Raw genomic sequence first — 11,704 nt, 5'->3', positions numbered from 1 at the left:
GAGCGGCACCTATACGAATCAGGTCAAATTATCACATGGCTGACATCAACCTTAACCAGGTCAATTACCACAGGACTGACCTCAACCTTTACCAATCCTTACCGGACTAGATTACCGCCCCCTCAGGCCACACCTGGAATCTCTCAGATATACAATCAAAAGGTACAATGTATGGGTGCTTTCACGTAAAGCAAATTTGTACCACAAATGCGCACAATATCACGTACACCACAGATGATTTAATAATGTAAGCTCAGTGTGGTCTAGATAGTTTAACTCTCAAAAATGTTTTCTATCAGTGCAGTGAGTACGTGAGAGTATCAATAATAATTTATGCATTTCAAAATATTCAATCAAACCTGTTCACACGGAATATCAAACAAGCCTCAAGAATATCAAACAATAGAATGTCTCAATCACATGAATATGTATATGCTTGGATTGCAAGATATATGTTATCTTTGTATTTCAACAAATGATATAGACTTGAATGGATATTGCCACAAAGATTAATATAACACACACAAATATCTTTTCACAAATATATCAATATGAATACCACAAGATATTTGAGTACTTTTGAAAATATTTTTGCAAGCCAAAACAAATACAACCTTCCTAAGTAATTGCAATGAGAATGCAACACTCAGAAGTTTAACAAGTCTTCTTAGGATAGGCTTATTAGAAAAGCCTCCTAAGAATACTTAGGTTATGCTCTGTTAGAAAAATCAATTTCAAAGCACTTCAAACAATGAGAGCACACCTCTAAACAATATCACTCAATGCACTTACAAATGATACAGAAGGATAGAGAAGGTAAGTTTGAGTGGATTCTCTAAGAGTATGAGAAGTAGGATGTATTTTTCTTGAGAGAGAATTTTTGAGTGTATTTGCTAATCGATCCTTAATTATCCCAAATGGAGGAGTATATATAGACATACAAAAATATTTGACTGTTGAGGACCTATTAGGGATTGTTAGAAAAGATTAATGATATTTAAAGCATTTTAACCCTGTTTAGAGATTTTAACCGCAATAAAAAATTAAGTGCAACCCAAGAGGTCCGGTCGACCAGAACAAGTTTGATCGACCAAGTCCCATATGGTTCGGTCGACCAGGGGGTTTTTGAACTGAGGGCTCGGTTGACCGGAAGTGGGCGATTTTCCAAATTTCTGAGGTTTGGTCGACTAGGCCATTTTGAAGTGCCTGGTTTGGTCGACCAGACCGCTGGGATTTCTCCCGAGAACCCTCTGGTTGACCAGGTAATTGGAGAACAAAAGTTCTCAGTCGACTAGGAGGTCAAAATGTTGACTCCCAGGTTGTTCGGTTGACTGGGGTCAAATGAACTGTAAGGGCTCGGTCAACCGGGCAGTGGTCAACATGTTGACCCGGACCAGTTTCAATCAACCAGGAGGAAATGGCCTGTGTGGGTCGGTCGACCAAAAGTGCAAGACTTGTACATTTCTGTCCTTTTTCAAGCATGCAATTACCCAAGTCAAATATTAAAACATATGTATGCATGAGTGAGTGTCCTAGGGTAATTTATGTCCAAAATTAAGACACCGAAAAAATCCGGTGTCGGTCGACCTTTAATCGACCAAAGGGAAAGCCCTAAGGTCATTTCTAGGTCACTATTTGGTTTGAGCTTACAGATTAAACCATGCATGTGTTGTGTGTGCTTATTACAAACCAAATAACCTAATTTTCTATTACAGACCAAATGTGCAAGAGGAATATATATTACAACACTTAATAAAAGATTTGTCTTCAGTTCTTTATTTTCTCCATGTGCATGTGTATTATGATTTTGATAGTTTTGGTTCTTGCACATATTCTCAAACACCCATTGGATATATAATGAGTATTTGTCATCATCAAAACTGGGCGTGACCCATAAGGTCAACAGTGGTGCATGGTTGGGGTCTGTGAAGGATCATCTCACAAAATTGAAACAAGTCTTGGGATTTTGCAAGAATAGAGATTGGGAATGGTAATTGAACAAAATTCTGGTTAGACATATGGCACAAAGTACCACTCAAAAACTTACACAACAGAAAAATAGGTTTTTAGTGACGATTTTAAACTGTCACTAATACTCACAAAACCGTCACTACTAGTATTAGTGACGGTTTTCTGAGTATTAGTGACGGTTTTCAAGTAGTCGCTATACCTGCCATTACTAATACTTATTAGTGACGAATTTTTAAAATCGTCACTAATAATAGCGTATTAGTGATGGATTAAAACCGTCACTAAAAACCTAAGCCTGTCACTGTAGATTCTACACTAAATCGACCAAAAATCGTCACTAAAGCCATAGTATTAGTGACGATTTTAAAATCATGACTATTGCTCCATTATTAGTGACGGTTGTAAAACCATCACTAATGCTCTATTATTAGTGAAGGTTTTAAAACCGTCACTATTGCTTTATTATTAGTGACAATTTTATGACCGTCATTATTGCCATGCAGCACTAGTATTAGTGACAGTTTGAGTTCCTTCACTAAAACTTTTTAAAAGGGTATTAGTGATGATTTTGAAACCGTTTCTAATACTTAAATTGGACAATTAGTAGTGAAATTATTTTTTTTCCAATTATTAATTCCTATGAAAATCTGTAATTAAATTACATTTTCTTATACATAACATTAAACCATAATTGTAATAAATTTCATAAATTGTTCAAAATTCTAATTCAAATTTAAATACAACTATATTATACAAATTCAAATTCAAATTCAAATACAAATATATTATACAAATTTAAATACAAATACATTATATAAATTCAAATTCAAATACATTTCTTCTGTTCATATAACAAAAAAAGTGAAAAGTTGCATCCGTAGTACATGACATTGTCCTGACGTTGCCACAGTTGCAAACCCTACAAATTAAAAAAGTTAAAAAAATTAGTATACGCTTTTTGAAAAATTTTGGCAGCATTTATCCTATAAATGGGACATTTTCCATAGAGATATACTCCAAACCTAGGTGTTTACAATAAACAGTTCACAATAATCCAACTAATAATGAATTTTGCGAGTGCACAGGAGCTTCATAAGCATTAAATAATGTAACGTGTTCATGCATCCCATAAAACACATATATCCGAATATAGTGGATTATCCCAAACAACATATTTCATAGAGTAGACACAGTTGGTATGAGATTCACTATAAAATGAAAATCCCAAGAAAGAGAGCTCCTCTCCAAAGGAAAGAAAGAGATGATACGTGCATTGTGAAGAGTGGAAATCTTAAGAAGATGAAGCATCATCTACTCCAACGACTGTAACCAGGCCAAGCATCCTCCCAAAATCAAACTCTATTGCCATTAGCTACTCTAAAATGAGTGGGAGGAAGGAACAAACAAGCAAAATGGGAAACAAATTTCTACAGACTTGCATGGGAAACAATGCCATTTCCTCTAGTGTTCCATCCATTCTGATGGACTCTATATTACTTTTAATCTCCTTTTTTGGCAATTAACAATTAATTTTTGGTTGCACATAAATTAAACTTAAACCTTCAAACATAAATAACAAACTCCAACCAAAATTGGCATAACCACTAAGCAAGCAAGAAATCAAAGAAAAATTATATCACATAGTCCAAAATTGGTCTCTTGAATTTTCTTTCCTTTCCCTAAAATTTTCAGCAGCATGCCGTCTATAAATAGAACATTTCTCAAACCTGCAAATCACAAAAGCATGCAATTCACAATATTTTTGCATCATACTGATGTCATTTAGATTAAGACATACAACAACCTAAAAGTTTCTACCAGCAGGCAATACACATCACTGCATCAGCCATGCATGTGGCGTTCCAATCAAGCATGCAGTCCTAATGTCCACTACCAGCATACAGTTCACAAGATATATCAATCCAAGCATATATGCAGTCCAAAAGTTAAATCATCTATTAAACTGAAGTTAGATATATACCCATCTCTAGCTGCAATGAGGTCATGCAATGATAGAGAAGGACGACAAGGCCGTAGATGGTGGTGGTTGCATCAATGATTATTTATCTAGTTTACCCGGAGTTTCTTTTCACAATTGATTTGAAATGCGATAAGCCTGCCCATGTAGACAAAATGAATTTTAGCCTTTCATCTGATAGGTTGTCTCTTATAGTTAAGGTATGATTTAAATATTAATTTTATTTCTCTTGAATCTTGATGCACTTCTTGTGGATGCAATGACCGCAAAAAGGGCATCAAGATTCAAGTAAAATAAAATTAATATTTAAATCATACCTTAACAATAAGAGACAACCTATCAAATGAAAGGTTAAAATTCTGTTGAAGATTAAACTTGAGAACAGTGGGACGGTGGCAGCAAAAATTTGACTGCAGAAGCTTCATCAACCGGCAGCCCACCTCCATTAAAGTTAAGCAAGATTTGGCCACCAACCTTACCAAACTAGCCACCATTGTTGATTATCTATTTTATGTAATTGCTATAAATAGGTGAGTGTGTGTGCATTATAAATGTGTGGTGTGTTGAGAGTTGAAAGCCAGTGAGTGAGCAAGAGATTTTGTTGTTTGAATTCCTCTGTATTATTGTTTCAGATTGAAATATATTTGTCTGCAATTTATCCTCACTGAGTTTCAGTCACAGCCAGTGACTGAGTGTTCCTCTCCACCCATCAGTGGTATCAGAGCGTCTAGGTACGTCGGAATTCGCCAAACAGAGGCGAACAGAGGAGAAATCCGATTTTCTCCCAGTTTTGAAGTTGCTCCAAATCCCAAATTGAGCCTGCCATTGTGCAATTAGACTCGAGACGATTCCAACGGTGGAAACTACGTCTCAAAAGGCCACACGGAGAGTCTACACGCGCTCCCAAGCGCCTCCCACGAAGACAGCGCTCTTCCCACGCGCTGCACGCGCCGACGAAGACTCCGGCAGACGGCGACACGCGCCTCACGCTCCCGCACGCGTCTTCTTCGCCCGATTGGGGAGATCCGACCCGGACATCGACCCGCAACCCGGCCCAGAGACCAACAACCCGGATCCGTACCCGAGATTTGACCCGCATCCGACCCGCTCCCAGCAAAGACACGCGGCACGTCCAGAGAACGCCACGTGGCGTAACGAAAAAATTAACGCCGTTAAGTGGCCGTTAAGTTAAACCGGTTAGTTTAAAAATTCACCAGAATTTTCCTATAACCGGTTCGGTGATTTTTAGACTGGTTCTTTGCAAACCAAAACCGGTTCCTAAGGTTTTTCAATCTTCTGAATTTATTGGTGGCATTAGATTTACCAAAATCAGTCCCCATTTCTCTGTTTTTTATATATTGAATTCGATGGCTAACGGTACTATCCAATCGGTCATTCCAAAATTGACCCGAGAGAATTATGACAACTGGTCGATTCAAATGAGAGCCCTTTTAGGTTCTCAGGATGTCATGGACATCGTTGAAGATGGGTACAGAGAAAGCCCATCAAAAGAAGTCGAAGCAGCTATGCCCGATGCTCAAAGAACGACCTTACGAGCCGATCGAAAGAAAGATTGCAAGGCAAAATCCATAATCTACCAAGGCCTTGATGAGACCACGTTCGAAATCATCGCCTCCGCAAAGACATCTAAAGAAGTTTGGGACTCTCTCCATCGAACACACAAAGGTGCAGATAAAGTAAAAAAGATTCGTCTTCAGACATTGCGAGGTGAGTTCGAATCTCTCAAAATGAAGTCTATTGAATCCATTTCAGACTACTATACACGAGTAATGGTAGTATTAAATCAATTAAGAAGAAATGGAGAAATTCTCAATGACGAGAGAATTTGTGAAAAAATTTTGCGATCTTTAGATCCAAAATATGATTATATAGCTGTGACCCTAGAGGAGACAAAAGACTTGGAAACAATGTCTGTAGAAGAACTTGTGGGCTCACTCCAAGCCCATGAGCAAAAAGTCAATAGAAGAAGTGATGATAAAGCACTGGAGCAAGCTCTCCAAACGAAGTTGTCCCTCACTACAGATAGATACGACAAAGGGGGGACGTCACAACAAGGAAGAGGACGAGACCGAGGATCTCGTGGAAGAAATTCTGGGAATTTTAACTCCAGAGAAGGTGGCAGAGGCAGAAGAGGTCCCACTAGAGGAGGATGAAATCAACAGAGCTATGTCCCACAAGGCAGAGGACAAGGAAGAAGAGGAGGATATAATAATCGCTCAAATGTAGACAAAAGAAACATTCAATGCTACAATTGTCACAAGTATGGACACTATAACAATGAATGTTGGGGGCGACAACAAGAAAAGGTTAGCGAGGAGGCCAACCTTGCCGAAACTGATCATGCAGATGGAGAGTCGTTGATGCTGATGGCACACAATGCAACTCCTCAAGACCAGAGTGTTTGGTACTTTGATTCTGGAGCCAGCAACCATATGACTGGCAGAAAGAACCTATTCTTTGAACTTGATGAGAAAGTTCAGAGGGAGATATCTTTCGGCGATAATTCTAAAATCCCAGTCCAAGGGAGAGGAGATGTTTTGATCAAACAAAAGTCTGGAGATCATGCTTACATCTCCAACGTCTACTATGTGCCAGCCATGAAGACTAATATACTTAGTCTCGGACAGCTCGTGGAGAGAGGCTATCGAATTAGCCTCAGTGATAAGCAGATGGTGATAATAGATGCTCGAGGAAAGCTTGTTACTCGAGTTCAAATGGCAAAGAATCGAATGTTTCCACTCGCCATCCAACATGATACGCCAAGGTGTTTGAGCGCTATCATTAAAGACAAAGACTGGCTATGGCATCTAAGGTATGGGCATCTAAACTTTGAAAGTTTGAAACAATTGGGAAGCAAGAAGATGGTGAAAGGCTTACCAAATATCCATCATCCAAATGTGATATGTGAAAGCTGTATTTTGAGCAAGCAACACAGAAACAGCTTTGGAAAGCAAGCCGACTGGAGATCAACCATGCCGCTCCAGCTAATACACACAGATGTGTGTGGTCCATTAAAACCATTTTCGAATGGACAGAATCGATACTTCCTCACCTTCATCGACGACTACAGCAGGAAGACCTGGGTCTACTTCTTGAAAAGGAAGTCAGAGGTATTCGATAAGTTCAAAGAGTTCAAAACTTTTGTGGAGAAACAGAGTGGCTTCCGCATCAAGTCACTCCGGTCAGATCAAGGAGGAGAGTACAAAGACGAAGCTTTCCTGGAATTCTTTAGACAACAAGGGATTCAGAAACAGTTCACACCATCATACACTCCCCAGTTGAATGGTGTAGCCGAAAGGAAGAACCGCACAATCCTTAACATGGCTAGAAGCATGTTAAAGGATAAAAATGTGCCCAAGAGTTTTTGGGCAGAATCAGTGTTACGTGAAGTCTATCTGCTCAATAGGTGTCCGACGAAGAGTCTTGATACAAAGACACCATATGAAGCCTGGAGTACTCACAAGCCCAGTGTGAGTCATCTTAGGGTGTTTGGCTCCATAGCCTACGCCAAGATCCCAGAAGCAAGAAGGACAAAGCTGGATGATAAAGGAGAGAAGTATATCCTTGTAGGATACGGCAATAGCACCATGGGATATCGACTCTACAATCCCATCAACAAGAAAGTCTTTTATAGCCGGGATGTCATCTTTGAAGAAAATGAATCCTGGAAATGGGACCAGGCTGAATGTTCCAAAGATGCGGAATTGACACTTGAAGGAGAAGAACCTACACAGACAAGAGAAGTGGCTATCGAGCCACAAATTCCTGAGCTGCAGACACCTCCATATGGTTCACCACAGAGGAATGAAGCTCCATCACCAATTGAGCGTGAAATCTCAAACATGAGACCCAGAGGAGCTCGAAATCTAGCCGACCTGTATGAAACTACAGAACTAATTGAAGAGTATGCTACTCTTTACTGTCTATTGTTAACCAGCGACCCGGTTAGCTTTGAGGAAGCTAACGAAGAAGACAAATGGAGAAAAGCGATGGATAAGGAGATTCAATCCATCGAGAAGAACAAAACTTGGGAGTTGACAAATCTCCCGAAGGGCCGCAAAACCATTGGTGTGAAATGGGTCTACAAGACCAAAAAGAATGCTCAAGGAGAAGTTCAGAGATATAAAGCAAGACTTGTCGCCAAAGGCTACAAACAAAAAGAAGGGATTGATTATGGAGAAATCTTTGCCCCGGTTGCTAGACTTGAAACCATCAGATTACTTATTTCACTTTCAGCACAAAATGGATGGAAGATTTACCAGCTGGACGTGAAATCAGCTTTTCTGAATGGTTTTCTGGAAGAAGAGATTTATATCGATCAACCACCTGGATATGTAAAGAAGGGCAAAGAAGATAGAGTGTACAAGTTGAAGAAAGCACTCTATGGCTTGAAGCAAGCACCTCGTGCATGGAACATGAGGATTGACGACTACTTCTAGAAGAATGGATTTGAGAAGTGTCCCTACGAGCATGCGCTATACATAAAGATGGAGACAGATGGAAGCATGCTGATAGCTTGCCTATATGTTGATGATCTGATCTTCACCGGCAACAATCCAGAGATGTTTGCCGTTTTCAAGAGGAGCATGGTCAAAGAATTTGTAATGACGGATATTGGCCAGATGGCTCACTTCCTTGGCATAGAAGTCGTGCAAAGCGAGAAAGGAATTTTCATCTCCCAGAGCCACTATGCAAAAGAAGTATTGAAGAAGTTTGGGATGGACAAATGCAACCCAGTGACAACTCCAGTTGAAACAGGATTGGAGTTGAGAAAGAATGAGCAAGGAGATGTTGACCCCACATATTTTAAGAGTCTGGTTGGAAGCTTGAGGTATTTGACGTGTACCAGACCAGATATACTCTATGGAGTTGGACTTGTTAGCAGGTACATGGAGACTCCTGACCAGTCCCACCTGAATGCAGCGAAAAGGATACTCCGATATGTCAAAGGTACCATCACCGATGGTATGTTTTATTCATCAAGAGGTGATTACAAACTTATCGGCTATTCAGATAGCGATTGGGGAAGAGATCTTGATGAAAGAAAAAGTACGACGGGATTCACATTTTTTATGGGAGATACATCGTTTACATGGTCTTCGAAGAAGCAACCCATCGTAACGCTATCATCATGTGAAGCTGAGTATGTTGCTGCTAGCTCAGCTGTTTGTCATGGTATATGGATTAGGAATGTAATGAAGTATCTGGGATTTCTTCAAGATAACCCCACAGAAGTCTACATCGACAATCGATCAGCGATTGCCCTTGCGAAAAATCCAATTTATCATGAAAGAAGCAAACATATTGATACTCGGTATCATTTTATCAGGGAGCATGTAAAAAATAAAGAAGTGGAATTGATATCTTGCAGAACGTATGATCAGATTGCTGACATTTTCACAAAGCCACTCAGGCATGATATTTTTGCAAGACTGAAGACAATGCTCGGAATGACAAAGTTAGGAGAGTCAAGTTTAAGGGGGGATGTTGAAGATTAAACTTGAGAACAGTGAGACGGTGGCAGCAAAAATTTGACTGCAGAAGCTTCATCAACCGGCAGCCCACCTCCATTGAAGTTAAGTAAGATTTGGCCACCAACCTTACCAAACTAGCCACCATTGTTGATTATCTATTTTATGTAATTGCTATAAATAGGTGAGTGTGTGTGCATTGTAAATGTGTGGTGTGTTGAGAGTTGAAAGCCAGTGAGTGAGCGAGAGATTTTGTTGTTTGAATTCCTCTGTATTATTGTTTCAGATTGAAATATATTTGTCTGCAATTTATCCTCACTGAGTTTCAGTCACAGCCAGTGACTGAGTGTTCCTCTCCACCCATCAAATTCATTTTGTCTACATGGATAGACTTATCGCATTTCAAATCAGTTTTGAAAAAAAACTTCGTGTAAACTAGATAAAGCCCCTTCATTCATTGTATATACACTGCAAATGATATGTCCACTATCAAAAATAAAAGTTATCAAAAGTAGACCTAAAATTATATAACAAACTCTTCTCAATGACGACAAAATCTAAGGAAAAAACTACATAATTATAAATGCAATGTAAAAAATATATATACTTTTTAAACTATTTTTTAGCCATTCAAAATACCAACTTAAATTCATTAAGTAAATCAAGCCAAGAGAAAGTTATAAAATTGCAAAGTTCATATTACTTTCAAGATTTATGATACAACTCCCAATTATTCCTATATTGTTTCCAAATCTCATCCAAATCCCAATTATTCCTATATTGTTCATATTACTTTGAAGTTTGGAGTACTGGACTCTGAACGTGAAGTCTAACCCCGTCCTTAGTAATACTATTTCTTTTGCAGAAAGTGTTTTTTTGTGGGAGAGAGGCAAATTGTGTATGTTATTTTTAGTAGACATTGAAGTGGTAGGATGTTTGTCATACAAAGAAAAAGGGCCTTGTGTTCAAATTAGATTTTCTGATTTTGAGAAGGCATGTGATTGAGCTAGTTGAGAGTTCTTGGATAGAGTGCCTTTGAAGAAGGGATCGGGTGTTACGTGGAGGAATTGGATAGGGGGTTGTTTATCTAATGCCTTTGTTAACCACCAATATATATTGGAATCTCTAAAATCAAACAAAACTAATATAGAAAACAACCCACCCTAAACATATGTGAACCACCAATATGAATAATCTTTAAAATAAAGCAAAACTAGTATAGAAAACAACTCAACTAGCCAATCCTTAAAAGAAGGTCCGCTTGTGTCCCAAGTCATAATTTGTCTGTTTGACGCACTTGAAAAGGATTCCTAGATTCCCATCTGCTTCTAATAACAAACTAAATGTAATTAATAAATTTTATATTTAAAATTATTTTCTAATTTTTTAATTTTTATATGAAAATATTGAAAATTAAACATAAGTGGCTTTTTCAATTTTTGATCCAAGTGTTATAAGAACTAGAAAACACTACAATTTTACTTTCTTGGACATGGAAAATGTTTTTAGTCTTCTTTTCAAAAATATTTTAACATTAAACGACTAAGTCTATCTTTTCTTTTTATTTGGGAAAATTTTAATGCAGTTTTGGCAGCATGCCATCTGTAAATTGGATGTTTTCCCATAAAACCTGCATCTGATAGGTTCAAATAGAGCATTTGTAAGAAGTTGAAGGTGCATAAGAACCTATATCCACTACCAGTATGCAATACACATCAACTGCATCCGTCATGCAGGAGGCATTCTAGACTAGCATGCAATCAAGTAGTATATTCACGATAGTAATACATTTAACCATATCTTAAATTCAGAATATAAATAGCAGAGAAGATGCTTAAGTTTCCATTTGTTGGACGAGGAGAAGATAAGGCAGTGTAATCAATGGGGAATGAGAGAATGAAGTGGAATTGGACTTGTGGGTTAATGGGTATGTCTGAAAATGTGACATGTTTAAACTCAGCTGCTGTAAAAACGTCTGATTTTTTCAACTCATGATATTCTATGCTCATTTGGCAGCCACTCAGGTGGGACAATTCATGAAGTTTGAAGATGCTTCTGAATCCTCTTCGAGCCATGGTGGGACGACAATTGCAGGGGCAGTTCCTATCCCTCAGTTTCCAAAATTACAAGAAAATGTGTGCAACTCCATGTTCTTCTTTTGAATGGCTTGAATAAACTTCTTTTTTTTTTTTGGGGTTGGGGGTTAAAATGACTGAGCATAGCATGCATGGCTTTTGTATAGTTTCAGGATTTTGTTCCGTGT

The sequence above is a fragment of the Malania oleifera genome, chromosome 7 (genome assembly GCF_029873635.1).
Source record: "Malania oleifera isolate guangnan ecotype guangnan chromosome 7, ASM2987363v1, whole genome shotgun sequence".
Classification (NCBI taxonomy): Eukaryota; Viridiplantae; Streptophyta; class Magnoliopsida; order Santalales; family Ximeniaceae; genus Malania; species Malania oleifera.
The sequence above is the reverse complement of the archived record's forward strand: the minus strand, read 5'-3'. Positions refer to the sequence as shown.